A 25,607-nucleotide genomic window follows, 5' to 3' on the forward strand; every position below is an offset into this window, starting at 1 on the left:
ACTCTAAGGAATATTTTCATTTTTCTGTGCATTGATAAACATGCAATTTTATTTAAATAACAAATTTATGTTGTTAAAAATGTCAAACAATATGGAAGAATTTATAATAAAAAACCACAGTCCTTAGCCACACCCTTCCCTACCCCCAGAGGTGACCAACGTTTAACTGTTTTTGTTTTGATTCTTCCAGTAGTTATATCTATATTTCTTTTTTCTTTTCTTTTCTTTTTTTTTTTTCTTTTTTTAGATGGAGTCTCCATCTGTCACTCACTCGGGAGTTCAGTGGCGCAATGTTTGCTCACTGCAACCTCTGCCTCCCAGGTTCAAACGATTCTCCTGCCCCAGACTCCTGAGTAGCTGACATTGTTATATCTATATTTCTAATCAATATATATCATTATTTCTTGCTTTAGCACCTTTATATACTATTTCCTTTTTTTTTTTTTTTTTTTTTTTTTTTTTTTGAGATGAAGTCTTGCTCTGTCACTCAGGCTGGAGTGCGGTGGTGCAATCTCAGCTCACTGCTACCTCCGCCTCCCAGGTTTAAGCAATCCCCTGCCTCAGCCTCCCTAGTAGGGACTACAGGCGCATGCCACCACGCCCAGTTAATTTTTGTATTATTAGTAGAGATGGAGTTTTGCCAAGTTGGCCAGGCTTGTCTCAAACTCCTGATCTCAGATGATCTGCCTGCTTTGGCCTCCCAAAGTGCTGGGATTACATGGGTGAGCCACTGCGCCTGGCTGTATTTTCTTCTTGATATGCTAGGTTAAGACTGAATTTATTTATATTGCTCTTTACTTCCCCGTTCCTCTTTTTCTACGTATGATCATATCAGTAGTCTGTTTCCCTACAGGTTAACTTTGGTACTTCAAAAATATAATCAAATCTGTATTTATTTCATTGACAATGGACAGTACCTCTGAACTCTCCACTTTGTAAGACAAACACATTATAACTCCCAGTTTTTCTTCCACTTCTTTTTACCTTGGTACTTCTCAATCTTCTAAGCTAATAAACAATATTCCCTCTAAAATGACCAGATAAGTATAATATGTCTGCAGAGCTAGGCACAGTGCGTTAGTAATGTATTTCCTTCTCTGTGGGTCTATGGAAGTTACACTTCTTTCTCAATAGGTTTTATATAGGACTTCTCTGCCACTCAGGGGAGAATATTCCAGCTTCAAATCCCAATGAATTATCTGTTTAAACACTTCACTATTAGACTTTATCATATTCTTACCCTTTTCATAGTTCTCAATCCATTCAGTTCCTTTTTTCCTCTGATGACCTGCCTCCTAGAATGCTGTATCCACTGGATCCAGTCTGCTCTGATTACTCTCTGGGGTCATTCCAAAGCTGTCATTGTGAGACTTACTTTCAATGTTCCCTAGACATCACCCTGTTTCTTGGATCTTATGTTTTCTTTATGGCTTACATCCTTAAGTTAACTTCCTAAGGAAGGGTACACAGGAGATAAAGTGAGTGAGATCTTGCAAACCACAAAGATCTTTATTCTACTTTCATACTTAATTGATCAAATCATTTGGCTGGACATATATTTCTTGGTTGAAGTTTTTTTTTTTTTTTTTCAGAACTTTGAAAGCATAAATTCACGTCTTCTAGCACTTAGTGCTATGCATTAATAAATTGAGATACTATTTCAGAGAAATTGCTCTACCAATAATAAGTAGTCTATATTCTATTTTTTTCCTTCATTGAATATTGGTGTGGAATAAAGTTAATTCAGAAAACAACAATCTCAGGGATTGAAAAGCTTAAATAATCTCAAAACTGGCCTTTGTTCCCCTTCCCAGTGTTATTAAATCATATTTAGAATCATTCTAGCATATTAGTTGCTTTTTCAGACCCTAAATCTTAAGCATTTGCTTTATTTTATACATTCATTAAAGGCCATCTCTCACTGTCTCCTCCGTTAGTGACTCGTAGAAGTGGTATCACACACTTCTAGTTATCTACATTTTTGCCTATTAGTAATTTACCCTGAGTTCCCTTTCCTTTCTTTTGTTATCCTACAATATTGAACCAGGCCATCCTATACGACTTTTGCTTTTTATGGCTTTGCAATTAGCAATTACTCAGAAACTTTCATATACTCTAATCTCATCTTTCTTCTTTCTTTCTCACTGTTCTTTTAACAACGATGTCATTGCTCATAATCTATAGTAATATAATTTGCATATTAATGTTTGGCTACTGTCAGACAGTTCTGCTTAGCAAATTATGCAAAACGTTCTAATGCCAGGACAGAACATCTATCTTCTGGGTGACTTATGAGGTTGTCATCTATGTGGGGAGGCTGTACATAGGAAAGTAGCTCTCTTTTCTGTTTCACATTTAGTTTTGGAAAAAGTGCAAAAAGTTATCCCTGAGAAAACCAGGGACACCCAAACACCTGCAGAAGCAGTATGAAATAATCCACTTCTAAGATCACATGATCATTAGGCTATGGAGGCTGAAAGAGATCATGTAGATTGAGCACCCACCCTTGTCTCCAGTCAACATTGCTATCCATTACTGGATTGGGAAAATATGAAGCAGAGATGAAGTAACATAATGTAACAGATTATAGTGTGGGATCCATAGTCAGACAATGAAATCCAGATTTTCCACTTACAATTGTGATCTTGGACAGGTTAATTAGCCTCTTTTTGCCTTAGTCGTCTTAACAGTAAAACAGATATTGAAAATACCTATGCTATAGAATTGTTAAGATTAAGTGAGGGGCTTCAAATGTTTTCAATATTAAGTAAACATAAGGTGTTATTTTTATTACTTTTAGAGCATGTAAAGACCATTCCTTTAAGTTTGTGCTGAAATCTTTTACTGGCTATAGCCAAAGAAATGCATTGTCAGTTCAACTGTTTGAGTGAAGTCTTTTTCTTTCCTGCTCTGCTCTGCATTGTATAAAACCAACTTAGTAACATAATTTACATATCATTCAAATGCATATACATGTTTGAGAGTGATTTTTAAAGAATCTAGCTGCATTTTCACAATGGTTTTAATACAAAGTTGTTAGAGATGATAAAAATATTTACCTTTTAGCAGCATGGTTTATTTTCATACTGGTACTGAAGCTTTGGGCCTGTGCTATTTTTGAAGGACTGCTTAAAATTGCTGTAACAAAAATAACACATATTCTGCTTTAACTGCAACTGGACTGACCTTTTATTTCACAGACTCATTCTCATTCTTTTGAAAGATAAGATATTTTTATTAGTATTGATAATTTCATTCTATCAAAATGATTTCTAAATCTCATAGAATTTTAGTTGTTATAAACTGGCTTGAGGTGATGCCACACGTGTATTTTTATCATAAATAGCTAGTACTAGAGTAATTCCTCTTCCTTTTAATTTTATATGCATTGTGCTCTAATCATTGGGCACTGAGTCTCAATAACCTCTGGTGCTGTGGCATTCCGTTTCCTCCTGGTTCTCACAACCTCCAACGCTGATTTCAGAACTGCCTCATTACTGCATAATGTTCCCAGTTCATTGTTATAAACAGATAGCCTGAAGTGAAATGTATGCTGTTTAAAGACAGCAGTGTTTTCCTTTTTCAACATTTGAATAATACATCAGTGTGAAAAATAACACCTTCAATATTAATAAGTTTTGGATGTCAAATAGGATTTTAAAATTTTGTATTTCAGATGCTACTTCATTACCTACAAAGGTCTATCTATACCAGGTAGAAAAAGCATTTTATATTTATTTGGTAGCTTTTCAGTGTCAGGCATTTTGCATAAATTGTACTATTTAATTCTCATAATGGTTCCTGGAGGTAGGAATTATTACCCTCATTTTAGAGAGAAGGAAATTGAGGATCAGACATAAAATGATTTGCGAAACGAGTAAGTGAAAAACTAGGACTTGAACCTAACTCTGATACCAAACACTGCTCACCTGTTCTACATTACTGCCTGGAGTGAAGGAGAAGGAAATATGTGTGGCAAAAACGGAAATGGCTATGGCCGTTTGGAAGAATAGTTCTGCCAAGGACCCCTTTACAGAATTATCCCACTTCTACAAAAGACTCTGATATAGATACATTTTAATTATAAATTTTGTTCCCATACATGAGGATACAGCACTGGCCGTAATTACTGCTGCTGTTGTAACTTTGTGCATTAGTGGCAGTTTTATGAGGCTAGCTGAATTTTCCTTTTTACCAAGAGCTTGATTGTTCTCTTTAGACTTCTCTTTGTCTCCTGCTGAGATCTTGTTAAACATTTTGAGGATGAACTAATCAGTGTTTTGCATCCTTCCAATAAGGTGAATGCTTTTGTTTTCAGCATAATTTAATGTGAGAATATTCCGATGAAAATAGATTGAAGATTCCTTCAGCAGTTATGGTTGGGAAAAGTAGGCTGGCATAGTGATGGTTTTGGGGCAGGCAACCTCATTAAATTTTAACCTGGGGAAGAGACTTCAGATAAATGTTTGTAATGGTCAACAACTTATAGATTATTTCTAATCATGTATTTTCTGATTCTCAGCATTAATGGTTCTAGGTCATTTGCAGATATTAAAATTCTACCATGGCACATGTTTACTTGTGTAACAAACCTGCACATCCTGCACATGTACCCCAGGACTTAAAATAAAAATAAAATTAAAAATAGGCCAGGCGCAGTGGCTCACGCCTGTAATCCTAGCACTTTGGTGGGCCGGGGCGAGTGGATCATGAGGTCAGGAGATCGACACCATCCTGGCTAACACGGTGAAACCCCATCTCTACCAAAAAGACAAAAAATTAGCTGGGTGTGGTGGTGTGTGCCTGTAGTCCCCGCTACTCCGGAGACTTGAGGCAGGAGAATGGTGCGAAACCAGGAGGCGGAGCTTGCAGTGAGCCGAGATCACTCCACTGCACTCCAGCCTGGGAGACAGAGCGAGACTCCGTCTCAAAAATAAATAAATAAACAAACAAACAAACAAATAAATAAATAAATAAATATTAAATAAAAAATAAATCAGGGTTGCGGAAGCTGTGGAATTAAGGCTCATGGGTCCTAACTTCTCAGGTAAAGAGCCAGATTATTCATTCTATTTGGTAATTATGTAAAATTAATTACAAAGCTTTTCTCTGAGTAGAAAAATTAATAAAAATTATTGCCAAAAAAAAACCTTTTGGGGGACTTAGGAGAGGAAGGTGATTCGTTCACAAAAATCATGATACCCAAATTGATAAACTTTTGATAGTGATGTTAAGGCTTGAAAATCAAATTTGCTCTTTCTTTTCCCCAGTGGGTCACCTCAACATAAATTAAGAATGCTTAATTTGAAATTAATTCTCCCAATGAAGAAACAATTCTATTTTCCTGTAAACTTCTTCTTTGGGTTTAGCGTAGTAGATTACAGTAGTTTTTGCACTCACAGGTCAAACTAGTCCATTTGATATTGATCAGCATACTGCAACTTGTAACAAGGAGCCGGTGTGTATTTGTGCAGTGGTGAAAATGTGTTTTGATGTCATTGATGGCAAGAATTGCCACCATGTGTAGAGATGGGTAATACACCAGTTTTCTTTTTTTTTTTTTTTTTTCTACATGCTAGATAGAGGCTATAGATTTTAAATTTCAACAGTATAATTCATTTTTTACCCTATATTCTCTATCGCTAATGTGAATCTTTTCCAGTAAAACTCTTTGAAGACAGTTCTTATGATTTGGTTTAAAACAGAGCTGGAAATCATAAGCTTTTTGTGTGATTTTCAGACACCTATATGAAAACTGACGGAGTCAAATGCCTCAATATATAATGCAATAGAACAACTGTGTTATTTGCACTTATTATGTGGTTTAGGATAATGCTCTCTTGTAAATATAACAGTTAATCCTATATTTGATACCAAGACCATGGTCCTGGTTTGTCTTTTATAGGAGACTTGTAAATTCCTCTAGAACAGAATAGAAAACCAGCTATCTATATAATGTATTTTAAGGTATTAGTTTAGTCATTCTGAAATTTTTTTTACTATCATTTAAAAATAATATGTAAAAATAATTTTTCTAAATGGTATTAAATATAACATCTCAATTGGGAAGATACAGTAGAAAATTTCAGTCAAGATTTTGGCATGCAGAGTAGGTAGAGCAGACAAAGCACATCTTTTACAGAATGGTTTCTGAATAAGACCCTTTCTGTTTAGGTGTGACACGTTTACTCATTGAAAAAAAAACCCTCTCTACCCTTATCTTTTCCTCATCTTCTGATACTTTTCTTCAGTGTTAATGAGTTGGTAAGGAAATGGATCCTGAACTGTTAATCTCTGTAACTGCTTCACTTAGTTTTACATTTCCCACAAAAACTACTCTTGAGATTTTACGTGAAACTCGATTTACATCCCAAATTCTTTTATTTTCCTACCAAAGGAGGGATTCTTTTATATCCATACTTTTACAAAGTGTTCTTGTATAAAACTACACTATGATGATATTAAGATATATGTAATCTATATTTAAAATCCACGGAATCTAATGATTGCCTATCAAAGAGAAAAATTAAGAGAGGTTTCAGTAGCTGAAAGAAACACAAACTAATCCCAAACAGACAAAAATTTCTGAAGTGTAATATACTAGTGTTTTTGTAAAAATGTCACTGTTTTTCCTTGAACTGTTTCTTGAGTTGTTTCACATATTGAAGATTACTATGGTATCATGACAGCTAGAACAAAGTATAGGAGAAAAAATGATAGACCACTAAGAAAGATGAGTGGTCAACCCATTTGAAAGAAAGACTGTGAGAGGATACAGATCCTGAATTGGCATAAGATAAAGATTAAGGAAAAATTTCACAAGACTTAAGAGACAAAAATTATAATTTTTTTTTTTGTGACACAGTCGTCTCACTCTGTTACCCAGGCTGAAGTGTGGTGGAGCCATCATGGCTCACTGCAGCCTCCATTTCAGGGTTTAAGCCCCCCGAGTAGCTAGGAGTACAGGTGCAGGCCACCATACTCGGCTAATTTTGGTAACTTTTAGGGAGATGGGGGTTTTCCATGTTGCCCAGGCTGACCTTGAATTCCTAGGCTCAAATGATCTGCCTGCCTCAGCCTCTCAAAGCAGTATGATTACAGGTGTAAACCACTGCACCTGGCCTAAAAATTATATTATCTTAGCGATTTCTTTAAAATCTTGATTTATAAAAATAATAAGAACTTAAAATTATAGAAAACATGGTGATATAATTTTGAGGTTTATTTCTAAAAACAAAATGAAAGACGTCTAAGAATTAAAAAACATTTTCCATAGAGGAGTGCTGATGGATCTGGGGTAGAACAAAATGAGAATAATAAAAAATGTGGGAAATACTAGTATTTCTTATATGACTACCTCCAAGGAGGATTTCATCAACATTTTATCAAAATATTCTAAAATTGTGTTTTTTTTTTTAATTTTTCAAATTTATTTTTTAACTTTTATTTTAGGTTTGGAGATATAGGCAAAGGTTTGTTACATAAGTATACATGTGTCACAGGATTTTTTTTGTACATATTGCTTTATCACCAAAGTATTAAGCCCAGAACCCAGTAGTTATCTTTTCTTCTCCTCCTCCCTCCCTCCCTAAATTGTGTTCTTACAACAAAAAATATTACATTAATGATGGCTTGATAAGAAGTACAACTGCATCTTCAAATAAAATTTTCTCATTTTGCTTATTCCAATGCAAATCAGATTATAACTATCACTCTGTGTTAAATTACAATAATAATACGCAATGAATTTAAAACAACAGTGAATGATAACCTCAAACATTTTCCATCACCATGTTGAAAATGCCAGCTCTTATTCTGCAAACAGTAGAGACACGGTTATCAGGATGTTGGAGAGATTTTGTGAGATAAAACAGTTAAAATGTAAAAGCACTTTATTTTCCTTCTAATTTTATTCAGTCAGCAATTGTGGGACTCTTCCAATGCTTCCCAAATGCTAAATTCATTAAATATTTATTGAATACCTATAATATTGAAATATTGAGCACCTACAGTATTGAATGTCATAGGTGTTGGTGACATAGGAGTGAAAAATACCAAAATTCCTTTCCTCATAGTACTTATATTCGTCTGAGAAGAGACAGACAATAATAAAAGTAAAATGACAAATGCATGTAAAGTATGCCAGTGGGTATTAAATACTATATAATAAAAGTCAGGGTAAGAGTAATATGAAAAAACAGCTGCCTTATCCTAGTTTCTTTGTAATGAAATATTTCTATTCTTGTCCTTCTTTTATCAAGAAATTTACTAATAATAAGCTCTGAAAGTATACTGGGAGACTCCATGTATAATTACACATAATTGATTTCCCCGCTTTTTAACATATTACGAAGGACAGATTATGATTCTAGTAAATTTGGATCATGCAGAGAAAAAATTTCAGATAAAAATGATCCATGAAAATAGAGACTGACATCTTGTTTCCTCTAAGAAGCCACAACTAAATAGCTGCAAAGTGTTGAATTACCGTGTGGACACATAAATGGGAGTCTTTGCGAAGTAGTTTTAATCAGAGTTAGTTTTTAACCTTTCTATTAGGATTTTTACACCACATGTAGCTAAATAGGATGGGGTACATAATTTGTTGTCAACATAGTTAATGTATTTATTGGCATTTACTGAAAACATACCTTTAAAAGGTAACTAAATTAGAAATCTGAGTAAAATGTCAACCCATTTGCAGATATAATAGGTGATTCATAATAGGTGATTAACAAACATCTTTTTCGGGGACAAGCCTGTTTCAATGAGTAGAAACTGAGCTTCTTCCATCTCTGGAGGTATTGGTTGAGTCTTGGGGCACAGGGAGGCAAAGGACCAAATCTGCTGTAGACAAAACTTTACTGGGACAATTAGAACCCAGGCAATTTTTAAAGTGTACTTTTGTAAAAACTGCTTTATATAATTCACATGTGATACCAGTCAACTATTTAAAGTGTCCAATTTCATTTTTCTTTTATGATATTCACAGAGTTGTGCAACTATCACCAAAATATAATTTTAGAAGATTTTGTCTCCCCTAAAAGAAACCCAAAACTCATTAGCAGTCACTCTCCATTTCTCCAACCTCCTGCCAATCCTAGACAACCACTTGTTTACTTTCTGTCTCTATAGGTTTGCCTATTTTGGATACTTTATTCAGACTTCTAGTGGCTAAATATTATTCCATTGTATGAAAATATACCACATTTTGTTTTTCATTCATTACTTGATGGACATTGGGTTATTTCCATAGTACATCTATTGTTAACGTAGCTATAAACATTTGTACACATTTTTCTTTGGATATATATTTTCATTTCTCTTGGGTATATACCTAGGAGTGGAATTGTTGTATCATATGGTAGCTCTACCTTTTTGAGAAGCTGTCAAACTGCTTTCCAAAATGTCTGAATCATTTTACATTCCTATCAGCAATGTAGGAGGGTTCCAATTTCTTCACATCCTCACCGACAGTTGTTACTGCCTAAATCTTTTTAATTATAGCCATTCCAGTGGCTATAAAGTGATATCTCAGTGTGGTTTTTGACTTGCGTTTCTCCAATGACTAATGGTAAACGTCTTTGCATGTACCATTGGTCATGTGTACATATTCTTTGGATAAATGTCTCTTCAAATCCTTTGCCCATGTTTTATTTGGCTATTTGTCTTTTTTATTGTCAAGTTATAAACTTCTTTATATATTCTGGATACAAGTCTCTTAGTAGATATCTGACTTGCAAATATTTTCTCACATTCTATGGGTTGTCTTTTCACTTTTCTGATTGTATCATTTGGAGCACAAAATTTAAAAATTTTTGGTAAAGTCCAAATTATAGAGTTTTTCTTTTGTTGCTTATGCTTTTGATGTCATGTGATAAGCATTTGAATGTATATGCAAGAAGCATATACTTTGTACTATGAACAATGCATATAAAAACCTTGAATGAAATGTCATCCCAGTTCAGATACTGCCTTTGCCCATTGCCCACTAGGTGAAATGCAAAGTTCTCAATATACTACTCAGTGCTCCCAAGTGAACTAACCAATATTATCAGATCCAATGTTTGGTACTAATCGACCATGATAGCCAGAGCTTTCCTTTTTATGTCCCAGCCAATTCCCTCAGTCATTGTGCATTTCCAGATCTGTGCTTTTGCTTGTGCAGTTCCTAGCATTTAGGCTGTTCTGCTTTCCTCTTATTTGTATTCTGTAAATCATTTAACACCCTATTCCAGTTCTGCTTCTTTTTCTTTTTCTGCTCATCATGATTTCCTATTACGCTTGACTGAGCCAGACAATGAGTACTTATTAGGAATTGTTTATATATATAAAGTACATATATATGAAGTACTTATAAACAATTACATATATATAGTTTCCATATGTGTATAATATATAGATATAAAAACTGTAGTTTCTAATAATTCATACATTTCCGTTTAACACTTTAAGAATATATACTCTTATTGTTCCATGGTTTCATGTTGATAAGACTTTTCTTAGTACATAACAGGCTTCTTGTGAGCGAGTCAATAGCCACACTTCTACCACAGTGCCTGAAATGTGGCAGATGGTCAATAAGCTCTTAGTGTTGGTTACTGTCTGAGACCTTTTGGAATCTTGTTTGAGTCTCATCAGTGAGCTTATGACTTTTATTTAATAATTATAATAATAAGTTATTTTACCTGTTTTGATTCAGAGGAAAAGAATGTGTGACCAAGATCACTCTGTACTTTCCTTCTCCTGGAATGAGTTTAATTCTACATAAATATGTTTTTCTCAGATCAGAAAGTCTTGTTTTTATAATAATGACTCAATATTGAAGTCTCAGGCCTACATCAAAATTTCACAAAATCGTTGATGATAAAATGTTGCATCATTCATATCCTGTAGTTCTATATAAAGGTTTGGGGATTTTCTTGAATATGATCTTTAAACTTTTTCTTTTTAAAAAGCAGCTAACCAACCTACAGCCATGTTAAGGTAGGGTGAAGTTTTTCCTCTTCTCTGAGTGGAATGGCAAATCAGCGGTGTGTACTTGCTATGCATGTAGATGATAAAAAGCAGTGAACTGTGCTTGAAAACTCACTTCTGTCAGTTTCAGTACAGCGTGATGGCTGTGCTAGTTTCTAGGCTGAAGTTTGAATCTCCAGCAGAAGATTATTGACACGTCTCCATAACCAACACACTTGATCTTTGGCAATGTTTTGTCCTAGCAAGTAATTTGTAGATTTGTTTTACATTTTATCAAATAATAAAAAATTTAGAGAGTATGTTTCTAAATCTCTCAGGTGTAAACTCTACAGTGTTCTTGCTATTACTTTATCATTTTAATCAACTACCTTGCAGTTACATCCAAAGATAAAATAAAAGTAAAAAATGTAGAGGGAAGAGAAATCAGAAGGACATTTGTTGTGCCAATTACATAAATTTACTATAGCAGTTATCAAATTGTCATCATTAGATTATGATTTATTTTTAGTACAGTTACTATGCTTTATTTCTGAACCCAGTACAATGTGTGACTGATAGTATGTGCTCAATAAATGGCTGTGGATTTATCCATATGTTTTTGGAATGTGCTAATATACAATGAATCTTTAATAATTTAGATTGAAAAAGTGGATTCTTAACCAATATTCAACTCACTGACCAAAAATTATATTCTAATAGAGTCATAAATAGCCGTTAACACTCATATGATATTTTATACTTGACAAAATGCTTTTTCTATCTATTGGATCATTGAGCAAATAAATTGCATAAATTCTAATTGACCAAAATACTGGATAGACACTAAGTATACTACAGTGTAAATGTGTATAGGCTTAATCTCATAGGGGAAATGACTTCAATAGCAAATGCTTTGAAAATATTTATGTCTTCTAAATATGAACCATATAATTTTTGTTTTCTGTTTTAAAAACTACCTTGCCTCCTGTTTATACCCAGATAACACTTGTAGAATGTGGAAAATTACCCTGACAAAGAACCAGAGAAACTTTCTAGATGAGACATTCAGGAACTGGTGCTGTATCACAAGGCCACAGAAGAGACAAAGCTATTAAATAAAAATATGTGAAATTAAGTTATAGGGCACCATTGCCCACCTTTCTTCCCTGTATTCACTCCTTCCTTTCTCTCCCACATTTTCAGTTTTGCCTGCGTTAGATAATAAAATAATGCTACTTTAAAAAGTCATCTACATGCTCCCTGTGCACTTACACTGTGTCAAATCCATGTTTCTCAGTATGAAATTCTTTTCTTTTTGCTTGGCATATTAAGATGACTTTGGGGAGAATTTATGGATAACTTTATTCGTATAATATTATAGTTAATAGCACAGGCCTGGGGAATAAGTCTAGACCAAATTCTGACTCCATCTCTTAGTAGCAATGGCAGAAATTACTAATTTGCTACTCTGGCTTCTATCTACAACACCTTCTCCCTAGCCATCTTCCAGTTAGGGGTGACCATGTGACACAGTTCTGACCAATGACAAATAGGCAAAAGCCTGCTGGGTGAAACCCCTGAGGAAGCTAGGAAATTCAGCCAGTATGACCCTTTTGTCTTCTTTCTCTTCACTTTTTTTGTATATATCGTGTAGTGGTGAAGTCTTGGCTATTAGTATACCCATCACCTATCTCTATTTATTTTACCTGGAGTCCTGTTATTCCAGAAGATATAGCAGCTATCATGTAACTATGAGGCAAAGTGGTGCACTGTGCATGAGGGTGGGGACAGCAAAAAAACAGCCTACCTGTCCTTGTCCAAATGACTTAGCAGATAAACCAGAATTGCCTATCTCCAGTCCCCTTTTTTACTTTTTGAAGAATAACAGCCATTATTTGTTTATGTCCCTGAGGTTGGTTTTTCTGTTACTCACAGGTGAACACACTTCTAACTCCATGTCCTCAGTTTCCTCATTTACTATTTGAAAATGTTAATACTACCTACTTCATTGGGTTGGTGCAGGGATGAAAAGATGCAAGTGAGTGACTTAACAAAGTGCCTGGCTCAGAGTAAACACTCAGTCAGGGCTTGCCAGTATCATTATTTCAACTCGAATATTTTCTTTATTATATTTAATGATAGAAATTTAGGTTTTAATGTAGATCATATGCTACTCAGTGCAGCCATAACATGATATATCATCCAAGATTGTTTTCAGTGTTTTCAAGATAGTTTTGTTGAGGTATAATTGGCTACAGTAAACTGCACATATTTAGATTAGTTTAATAAGTTTTGACATATGTATTACCCATGAAACAAACATAGGACACAGTAGAACAAAATAGAATGTGACTAATTTTGCTTGGAGGAAGAGGGGTGGGAAAAAGTTTCAGATCATGATCACAATCAAAATAATGACTATATACATCACCCCTCATGACTTCCTCATTCTCCTTTGTAATCCTTCCTTTCCATCGCTCTCCATACCCTCCTCCTGCTACACCATCACTCATATGCTTTCTATCACTATAGGTGAGTTTTTATTTTCTAGAGTTTTATACAATGGAATTATATAATGTATACTTTTTGGGGGGAAGATAAGTCTGGCTTCTTTCACTCAATATAATTATTTTGAGATTCATCTATGTTGTTACATGTTTAATACTTTGCTTCTTTTAATTGCTGAATAACATTCTACTGCGTGGATATACAAATATTTGTTTTTCATCTAATGATGGAGAATTTTTAATGTTTTATTCATGAAGTATCTCTCTTCCACAGCACTTTGCCCATAACTCTAGTGGAACATTTCCCATAGTGTAGTAAACGAAGTTGTTTTCATATATTCTGCATTAGACTTTGTGACTGCCCTTCAAATTGGTGAACTGTGTCTTATTTGTCCTTGATCTTCCAGCCCGTAGCATAATGGCTTCGCTTTGAACTGGCACTCCATGTAAACGAACCTATAATGTGAGGCCAAAACATTCTGTTTCTCCTCTACTCTCACCATCATCACCACTTGTTCATTCAAGTAAGGAACTTGAGAGATGTTTGTTTGTTCTTTTTTTCTAGTCACTTTTGTTTAGGTATAAATTATATATAGCAAAACCTACATATTCTAAGTGTACAGGTCAATGACTTTGAGAAACATATACATTTGTATAGCCACCAAACCAATTAAGATATAGAACATTTTCATCTCCCTAAAAGATTCATTCTTAGAAGTCAATATCTTGCACTAATGAGTTTTTCAGGCAACCACTGATCTGATTTCTATCAATATAAAGTGGTTTTGTCTGATTCAAACTTTTATTTAAATTAACATTATTTAGTATGTACTTGTTTGTGTCCAGTTTCTTTCATGTGGTGCAATATCTGTGAAGTTCAACCATGTTGCACTTATTTGACTTTTAATTGGAGTGTCTAGTCCATTTACATTTATTATAATTGTTGAAATGTTGGCGTTAAGTGTACTTCTTTATTTGTTTTCATTCTGTCTTTCTATTTTTTTCTCTCTTTTTTCTGTCTTCTTATGAGCTGGTTGAATTTGTGTGTGTGTGTTCCATTTTATTTTCTCTATTAGCTTCTTAGATATACCTTTTATTATTGTGTTTTGGTGTTTACTCTAGAGCTTATAATATGTATCCTTAACATAGCTGAATCTATTTAAAGGCAATGTCTTATTTTTTCATATTTCCTACTTCTATAATAATATTTATTAGTATAATTCTATTTACACTTTACCCTAATTTTATATTTTTGTTTAAAACCACTCAAATGACTGTCCATTTTTTCTGGTACTAAATTTAAACTCCTAACATGGCTTATCAAATCCATTATGTTTTGAGCTCTGTTTACGTCTCTAACAACATCTACTGTCTCTTCAATTCCAGGAATACAGGTACTAATTTTCTTTCATTTCTTCAAATATATCTTGTTGTTTCAAACCTCTGTGTCATATGTATTGTTCCTTCTGTCTGGACTACCAATCTCCTTTTGCCATCTGACACTTCAATTATGTATTTTTTTTTTTTTTTGACAGAGTCACACTCTGTTTCCCAGACTGGAATGCAATGAATGATGTGATCTCAGCTCACTGAAACCTCTGTTTCCTGGGTTCAAGCAATTCTCATGCTTCAGTCTCCTGAGTAGCTGGGACTACAGGCGCACATCACCATGCCTGGCTAATTTTTGTAGAGATAGGGTTTTACCATGTTGGCCAGACTGGTCTCGAACTCTTGACCTCAAGTGATTCACCTGCCTTGTCCTCTCAAAATACTGGGATTACAGGCACGAGCCACTGCGCCCGGCCTGATACTTCAATTACTTTTAATCATTTTTCTGAGGAATTGTTTGTGAAGTTTCTGATCCCTTTATCTCCAGACAGAATTAATCATTCTCTATTCATTTCTACTTCTGTGCCTTACGTACACTTTTATCAAATGCTTCTTACGCATGGCTTCAAATTTTGTTGGTTCCACCTCTTATCCCAGCTGTGGCTGTGGTGACCATTTCTATGAAAATCCTGCCCAGTTTCATGGGGGAGCAACCTGACAGTTCCCTGCTTCAGGCTGGTGCAATTTACCGCTTGCTCCTCCTCCTTCTGCCACTCTACAAGGATTCCTTACTGTTGGTGAAGCAGTAAAAACATCCCAGAGATTTTGCTCAGTATTCATGCAAGTGCAACCTAGAAATGATGGGGAGTTGATTTATTGGAGGACCACCCTGGATCAATAGGAGGCAACAGTAATGAATAAATACTTCATACTATCTTTCCCTAAGAGGTTATTAAGGTGTCCTGTAAGACTGAATATCCAGCCGTCTGTATGGGTGACCAGTCAACTTAACATGGAATCTTTTATCGACATACCTTTCTTTCCTCCTTTCTCCCCCATTCCCTAGCTCTGGACCTTAAGTTACATTTTTGTGTCTTAGGCTTTGTATTCTGGGGAACACAGGCTAAGACAATACTTTTATTATTACCTGAATGATGATGCACTGTAATTATTTAAATTTTTCTAGCTTCCCTCAGACCAGTAATTTTTCAAAAATGTTAAAGCAGTAATATGTTAAACCTCAAAATATAAAACTGTAAAATTATTTGATTAAAATGGTTGTGGCAACTGAGATATTGAAAAAACAATTAAAAAATTTAGTAATATGTGAACTTCATGAGAGTTAGAAAATATATCTTATTAATCTTGTACTCCTTAGAACCTAGCATAGTGGCTGGCTTCCAACAGGTAGTCAGTAATACTTGTGAAACTGAACTAATTGAACTGAGGGAAACTGTAGTATAGAAAATATACATAATTTTATTTATGCTGTAGTCATTATGAGTAAATGAAGAACAAAATAAGAAATCATAAATATAGTTTACTTCTTTTTTGGAAAACGTGAGGTTTGTTAGAAAAGACAACACAACTTTTTCTGCAAGCTCAAGTTTTCCATTCTTGACTTGGTATGCAATTTTTGAACTGGTGTCCTGATTTCTGTTAAATGCCAGCAATGGTAGATTAAAATGGAATTTAAAAATATCTCCCTTATTCTTTAAACTGTTTATTAACAAAGGTGAAAAGCATGGAAAAATTATCATTTATAATTGTTTTGTAGTCACAAATGTAAATTAGGTGAGCTAAAAAGCCAAAGATAATTTCTAGAAAGTAAATATGCCACCAAAAAATAAAAGAGCTTCTCTTAGGTACTGTGATTCTAATCAGTGTTGAAGGGTGTCATCATTTCTTCAAAGCAACAGAAACTCCAAAAGGATAGATTTGTTAAATTAGTTATTGTGAACAATGCTCTCTGGATATTCAGAGGTGGGAAAAAAGACCCAAATAAAAAAAAAAGCCATACAATTTATGCTTTAAAAAATTGAACAAGTTTTGATCAATTGACAGATACATTAATTCATTCGTCCTTTATAATGATGTTGAGGTTGGCATATAGAATGCTTATACGAGAGTCTGTTTTCAACTTTAGCTAATATTTTTTTTGCCAGTTATATTTTTTAAGGTTTAGAACTTTTAAAATTTTGTGTAAAACAAGTTAGTGACTGATTTCCATTTTCTTTATTGTGAAAATTGGGCTTATTTATGAGATTTGTGAACCAAATATAGGCCTAAAATACATACATTCAATCGTTCAACATATATGTCAATAGCACCTATGGGTGCTAAGTGCTGAGGATTTAGTAGTGAATATAGTTTATAGATACTAGAGATGGAAGGGACACTAAGAGACAATATAGGATGGGCTGGTGAGGCATGTTTGCTGACTAATGAGACATAGACATGTAGAAAGGTTAAGTGGCTTGCCCAAGATCACAGAGTTTGTGAGCTAATTATTTCTCAGAATATATATGATTATTCTCAGATAGACCTTTGATTTGTACTAATACTTTCTTTAAGCATTGTTGAGTGATGAACTATGGAGACAGCCAATTGCAAAAGGCAGCTGCCCAAATGAGAAAACACTAAAAAGGAAACTCGTCGGAGAAAGGAAATTTAGGGGTTGACTGAGATGGAGCATTAAAAAAGTAGGATCATTTCAGTTAATCTGAAGTCTTTCAAACTTGGATTATTTTCCCTTGTGAGTTGCATATGATTTAAAAAATAAAAAATGAACTAATGTTGACTGAGAGTCTAACATGTGCCAGGCACTTTAATATACATTACCTCCTTAATATTCACAATTCTGTACAATATTGTATTGTGAAGTCTGAGTGGCTGCTTCTAGGCTGGTGTTTCAGTGTATGTGTCATTTCTTAGTGGGTTTTCATTGCCCAGGTTCTGATATGCAGCTTTCCGGTTCAGAAACTGGGTTATTATGTGGACACCCAGAGGTTAACAGACCCAGGCAAATTGATCCCTTCTGACCAAACTTACAAGAGTCTGATTATAAACCAGAACATCAATTTACAAATCTCTATGAGGAAATTAACTGCCAAGTAGACTAGAATACTCCTGTCCGCTTGTGAGCACATTTTATTCCCTGTGGGAGAAAAAGTTTGGGGAAATAAAATTAAGGATAGGAAGATTCCAAGAAAATTAGAAGTGAGTTGGATGCTTTTAAAAGTAAAATTATCATGCAGTTATTGGAGCTCAATGTGCCTTCTCCACCATAGGAATATACTTGTCTGGCTAAGGAATCTGAATGTTATTTTCAGCCAGAAAGGTCCCTTTCTGTCAATATATCCGAGATTATGACTGGTTATGGACTCATTAGCTGCTGTAACATGGAGCAAATTGGGAGGGCTTGAAACTTCATTCAAAACCAGCCCTCTTGGGTGGGCTAAGCATTTGCAGAAGCTGGAAGGAGGAACAGAGAATCAGCATATGGAATAAGTGCAGTAATTAAAACAAAGATTATAACAACAATAATAATCTCTAATCGTGATTGAGGGTCTACTGTGTGTTAAGAACTGTGCTAAGAACTTTACATCAATTACCTAACTTCTTTCTAACAACAACTATCTTACCATTAATATTTCTATTTTCTAGATGAGAAAAGTAAAGTTTAGAAAAGTTAAAGTAATATGCTAAAATGTGGAAGTGTCTTGGCATAGGGTACCCTAGGGTGGATCATGGGCTTCTCAAGGTTAATGAGTCCAAAGCTGAGCCCTTCATTTCCTCTTGAAACATGTTCTTCTTTCAGTCAGAAGCTTCTGAGTAATTCTGGATGTCTTCCTTCCTCTCTGCTTCCTTCTCCCTGACTCAGTTACTGACATCATCAAATCTTGTGAAATTTACCGTGGATTTTCCCCATTCCTTGGTCTCCGCTGTCACTGCTCTTGTCCACGCATGGAGATTACTCCGTTGGCACCTAGCCCCTCTCTCTTGCAAAGTAGTCTATTATTCAAATAATAATCTTTTTTTTTAAATCAAGATAAATTTTTCGTAATGTAAAATTTATCATGTTTACCATTTTAGAAGTGTTGAATGAAGTGGCTTTCAGTACATTCACAGTGTTTTGTAAGCATCACTGGTATCTAACTGCAGGACATTTTCATCACCCCCCAAAGAAACCCTCATCCATTGAGCAGTCACACCCCATGCCCATCCCCCAGCCCCTGGAAGCCACTAATCTATTTCTGTCTCTCTGAATTTGCCTATTCTGGACATTTCATTTAAATGGAATCATGTATTCCTGGCCTTTTGTGTCTGGCTTCTTTCACTTAGCCTGTTTTCAGGGTTAACCCATGATGTAGCATGTACTTCATTCCTTTTTATGGTCAAATAATTTTTCATTACATGGTTATTAAGCATTTTGTTTATCCATTCATCAGTTGATAGATATTTGGGTTGTTTCCACTTTTTGGTTATTATGAAAAATGTTGCTATGAACATTTGTGTACATGTCTTTGTTTGAATGCCTGTTTTCAACTCAGCAGAATAATCTTTTAAAAATGAAAACTATGTTTTTTCTTCACTTAAAAACATGACTTCTCATTACAATTATATTGTAATTAAAATGCTTTCCCGTGGCCCACAAGTGTTTGTATAATCTGCCTCTCTTTTCTCATTTAATCAGCTTTCCTCTCCCGTCAATATATTCCAGCCATACTGGTTTCTATTTAGTTTCCCCAATTTCCCAAGCCTTTATAGGGTGTTCACAGCTGCTGGTTCCTGGTCTGAAATACTTTTTCTAGTGCTTTGCAAGTTAGTTCATTTTTATCCTTCAAATCTCCAGACATAACGTTACTTTTCCAGAAAACTTTTCCCTGACTAAACTGGGTAATTCTATGTTTCCTTCCTAATGCTTTTCTCACCTTGTAAGTACATGGTTTTTTGTGTGTGAACCATTTACAATCTGTTGCCGTCACAAGACTGTAAATCCCTTAAGGGCAGGAATTAAAGTATAACTTTTTTTCATCGCTACCATCTGCACCTCTGCTTAGCACAATACTTGACATACAAGAGACACTCCACAAATATTTGTTGAATAAATGAATAAAATGAGAAAGGTCACAGGTATTGGAAATGAGATAGAGTAATCCAATACATAGTGATAGAGGTGTACTAAGAAGAAGGAAGAGTGGGGCGGTGGAGAATTTTTAGTTTCATGAATATTTAAAGATCTAGGCAGCTGCATCATTAAATGATGGAGCAGGCCAATTGATCTGGGAATTGTGGTTAACTTTTCTCTTTGTAGGAAGAAGCAGAGCTTGGCGAGAACAATGTACATACAGTCCTAGTCTTAGTATTTTACTAGGCACGTATTCAAGACTGGAACTTAAGAACAGAGAACAATGCCAATCTCAGGGTCTAGTTACCCAAACAGTATTCAAGAAGGGAATTTGGTCAAGGAGTCAAAGCAAAACCTCTGGAAAGAAAATCAGAGCTTAGGGAAAAAAAGAACACGTTTAATTTGATATCAGTTCTGGAAATGTTGACTAGATTTCTTTAAATCTCATCTGTCTACAATGAGGATTGTTTCCAGAAACCTGGCTGGGACTGAGATTATAGCCATAGCTTTTGGGATAGGAAGGATGGAAGAGATGGGAAACTAGACTGGACCTGACAAACCCTAAATTTTGTTACAGAAACACTAATGAATTTAGGCTCTTCAGATTATCAACCTCCTGTTTGTCTCAATTAATATTTTATCCTTATTTACTTTGACATGAATTGACTGTGGTCAAATTATGTCATGTCTCTTTGTCTCAATTTCTTCATCTACAAAATGGGAGCTTTGGGCTGAATATGACCACCAAGGTCCTTTCCAGCTATGAAAATCTATGAGCCTCTATGCCACAGTTTCCGAGTTTCAAATTTTCACTCTAGACAATTGATGTTGGCTGTTTCTTGATGATCTCATTAGTAAACAGTCTTCACAGTCACGAGATGTGTTATGTGTAGTCTTTGAGTCCTTTTTAGCCCCTTTTAGACAGAATGGCATTTCTTGACATGGTTACTTGACTTGGGAAAACCACGTATTTGGGACCAATAGCTCTTAATCTGCTGTCTAGAGACAGAGATTCAGAAATTAAAAAAAAAAATAGTAATATTTAGTAGCAAAATGGCCTAAATTATTATTTAGCATAGTGGTTGCTTAATGGTAAACACATTTTTAAAGATCATTAAATTTCATAAGTTAAAAGATCATTAAATTTCATAACGTTACCATCTAAAGTATTTTTTCACTGAAACTATTAGATCAATCCATTTTCTGAGGATTTTATTTTGATTCTTGTCTGAACACAGAATTGAACTAGTTGAATAGAAGGAAATGGTCTCTAAATTAAAAGATTAGACTAAGTCCTCCTTAATCTCCACTGTGTAATGAAACATAATAAAAATGAGACTTGGTCTGTCTAAAACTAGAGATGTGAGGAGACTTCGAAAAGTTCGTGGAAAAATATTGTGCAGAATCTGGATTTTATGAAAATAAATTTTTATTTGAAAAATGGAAATAAAATATTAAAAAGTATAAAGTTAATTTTTAAACATAAGCTCCATCAAATTCAAGACACTTGTGATGATACCAGCCATGTAGCCTATCCCTAAAAAACTGAGGGTTCTGGGAATTTAATTCAGTCAACGCAGTCTTTAGACGATTAACTGAAGAAAAATGGGTTTCTTTTATAGATTTTTTAAGACTAAGAAACAAAAAGAAGTTAGAAGGCACCAAATCAGGACTGTAAGGTGGATGTCTAATGACTTCCCATTGAAACTCTTGCAAAATTGCCCTTGTTTCTTAAGAGGAATGAGCAGGTGCATTTTTATAGTGGAGAAAGCCTGATGAAGCTTACCCGGGCGTTTTTTTGTTTGTTTGTTTTTGCTAAAGCTTTGGCTTGCTTTCTCAAAAACATTCTCATAATAAGTATATGTTATTGTTCTTTGGTCCAACAGAGAGTCAACAAGCAAAATGCCTTGAGCATCCCTAAAAACTATTGCCATAACCTTTTCTCTTGACTAGTACACTTTTGCTTTGACTGGACTGCTTCCACCTCTTGGTAGCCATTACTTTAATTGTGGTTTGTCTTTAGAATCATAACTAAGTTTCATCTCCTGTTACAATTCTTTGAAGAAATGCTTCAGGATCTCAGTCCCACTTATTTAAAATATCCATTGAGAGCTCTGCTCTTTTCTGTGGCTGATCTGGGTGCAATGGTTTTGGCATCCATTGAGTGGAAAGTTTGCTCAGAGGTTTCAGTGAACCATGCTTGTGCTGCTGCAATCCAGCAGCCTGGGTGACACAACTAGACCCTGTCTCAAAGAAAAAAAAAAAAAAAAAGAAAAGAAAAAAGAATGGTTGATTAACCAATAAATATAGAAGAAATAGTAAAAGTAGAAAATCACCATTTTGCAATCATTATAAAGTGATTTATTCAGAAGAATAATCAATAAGCTAAAGGTTTGAAGAGGAACAGGATATTTACATATCATCAAAGTATCTCCCTGGAGGTTACTTACTAATTACAAAATGAAAAGTGGAGAAGCCTGACCAATGCCACCTTATTGAGTAGTCAAAGTTAACATCACCAATGATGAAATAAATTGAGATATGATTCCTGAAATGTTATACTGAGAGATGTACAGCATTGTTTATGCAGTATTCCTGCTGAAAAAGCATAATCTGAATCTAACCAAGTGGAAACATCAGACAGAACCAAAGGGACATTCTTTAAAATAATCCCTTGGTTATCCAGAACTAGAAATACCATTTGACCCAGCAATCCCATGACTGGGTGTACACCCAAAGGTTTATAAGTCATTCTACTATAAAGACACATGAATACGTATGTTTATTGAGGCACTATTCACAATAGCAAAGACTTGGAACCAACCCAAATGTCCATCAATGATAGACTGGATAAAGGAAATGTGTCACATATACACCATGGAAGACTATGCAGCCATAAAAAAGGATGAGTTCATGTCCTTTGCAGGGACATGGATGAAACTGGAAACCATCATTCTCAGCAAACTATCACAAGAACAGAAAACCAAACACTGCATGTTCTCACTCATAAGTGGGAGTTGAACAATGAGAACACATGGACACAGGGAGTGGAACATCATACACCAGGGCCTGTTAGGGGGTCGGGGGCTAGAGGAGGGATAGCATTAGGAGAAATAGCTAATGTAGATGACAGGTTTATGGGTGCAGCAAACCACCGTGGCACGTGTGTACCTATGTAACAAAACTGCACATGTATCCCAGAACTTAAAGTATAAAAAAAAAATCCCTTGGTACTTCTGAATAATTTCAATGTCATGAAAAACAAAATGTGAAGTGTACCAGATGAAGGAGACTAACAGCCATGCCAACTACATGTGATATGTGATCTTGAATCTGGATCAGAGAAAAAAAATCTGTAAAGGACATTATTGGGACAATTAGAGGAAAATAAATATAGGCTGTATATTAGATAAGAGTATTGCATAAATGTTAAATTCCTGGATTTGATAAATGTACTGTGGTTATTTATGAGAACATTTTTTCTCAGGAAATGAACACTGAAGTATTTAGGGATAAAGGTACATAATTCTACAAGTAACTCTTAAATGGTTCAGCAAAAGTATTCTGTTGTGTGCGTGTATGCACATGCACACAGAAAGAGAAATCAAAAGTGGCAAAATGTTAACAACTGAGGAATATGGTTAAGTATACAACAGTTCTTTGTTTCATTCCTCTGTCAGTCTGTTTTGTGCTGCTGTAACAGAATACCACAGATTGGATAATTTATAATAAACAGAAACATAGTGGCTCATAGTTGTAAAGGCTGGGAAGTCTAAGATTGAGAGGCTGCATTTGGTGAGGACCTTCCTGCTGCATCATAATGGCAGAAGGCATCACATGGTGGAAGGGCAAAGAGAGGGGGAGAAAGTAAGCAACAAAGAGGGCCAAACTTACCCTTTTATAAGCAAGCGACTCCCTTGATAACAGCATTAATTCATTCATGAGGGCAGAGCCCTCATGGCCTAATCACCTCTTAAAGATCCCACTTCTTAATATTGTTACAATGGCAATTAAATTTCACCCTAAGTTTGAGAGAAGAAAACTTTCAAACCACAGCATTTTCCAACTCTTCTGTATGTTTGAAATTATTTCAATATAAAAAGTCTTTAAAAAGAGTGATTATTAATCAGCTGCCTGAGCAAAGATATTATCTTTGGCTTGAGTCACTCATCACAGAATAGAAAGCATTTGACATTGCCAGAATGAGGCATGGATCCCATGAGACAACTGACTGCAGAGCTGGAAGATGAACTTGCAGTATTATTTGTCAGTATAATTTAGAAAACAAGGTTGCGCTTCTTAGAACTCTCCCAGATGATTGCTACCATATATGGATAATTCATTTTATAAACATTAATGAAGTTCCAATTATATATATATATATAATATATATTTTTATATATATATATATTTTTTGTGTGTGTATATATAGAGAGAGAGAGACACACACAGAGAGAGAGAGGAACTTTTCTAGCCCCACTGGAATTACAGTGATGGGAATTTAATACAGAGAACAGTCTCTGACAGTTGTGAGGGGCAACAGCTACATAACAAAATGCCAAGATAATGCAGCAGTGAAAGTAAACATGTAGAAAAAAAAATTAGCAGAGAATACAACAATTCAGACAATTTTGCAGGATGGTTTGGTGGAGAGGAATGACAATGAGGCACACAAGTTTTCCACTTGATTGGAGTGGAGGAGTGGAGTGAAAGAGTACTCCAGGCAAAGGGAGCAGAGGCAGTTGACATAAGAGTTGACAATGGCAGTTGACATACAGGTTTTTGATGTTCAATTTGTAACAACACAAAAGAAATTAGTTGTCAGTTAAGTTGTGAATATTTACAAGACATTAAAGTAGTATAAAATAATTAACACTGGAAAACATGCAATACTAACTGATCCTTTGATAAACTGTTTTTATTGTGTATGTATGGCATCTTATTAAACATGGAATTCCTCCTTTGACCTTTGTACCTTTTGCAGTAATTTTCAAACCTGAATAATATATAGACTCTTTTTAAAGGAAAGAAATTCCCATAATTCCCAGGAGTCACATGTTGAGCTAACTAGTGGTTGGCAGGTCTTAGTTTGAGAAATACTGAGTTGAAGAATAGAAGAAAGTTTTACTTTATAAAAATGTTATTTAATTACAAATTACAACTATAAAAAAGATATGTTGTTTTCAGTCAGCAAAATTATTTTGGATTATTGAAATAAAAACAAAATAATCAAAAGACGAATACAAAACAATAAAATACCTTGTAATCTTTGAGTCAAAAGCTTAATCTTAAATATGTAAGTTTTACATAAATTTGTAAGTAATACATCCAAACACCAATCAGTACATGGAAATGGGCTTGAATAAACAGTTTACAAAAGATGAAATAAAAATCATAAGCATTTAAAATATTCACATTCAATAATAACTAAAAAAAGCAATTTAAAATAAAAGACTACCTTTTGACCCATAAAATTAGTAGATACTTAAAAAAATGATAACATGTTGAGAGTTTTTAATAATAGAAAAAAATCACAAACAATCTCAATATCCAACAGTATGGAAATAATTAAAATATGCATTTATGTAGTATGACATTACTTGGACATTAAAATATTTTTGAAGAACTTAATATGAATTCTTACGCTATCATATTATATGCAAAAAAGCAATGAACAAAAAATA

General features: G+C 34.6%; 1 protein-coding gene across 2 annotated transcripts in view; it reads left to right on the forward strand.

Annotated features, from left to right (window-relative positions):
* SLC44A5 (solute carrier family 44 member 5) overlaps positions 1 to 25,607 on the forward strand; it is a 521,995-nt gene that overhangs the window by 161,208 nt on the left and 335,180 nt on the right. The gene's annotated exons all lie outside the window — the stretch shown is intronic.

This window comes from Macaca mulatta, chromosome 1, assembly GCF_049350105.2.
Source record: "Macaca mulatta isolate MMU2019108-1 chromosome 1, T2T-MMU8v2.0, whole genome shotgun sequence".
In the NCBI taxonomy this organism is placed as follows: Eukaryota; Metazoa; Chordata; class Mammalia; order Primates; family Cercopithecidae; genus Macaca; species Macaca mulatta.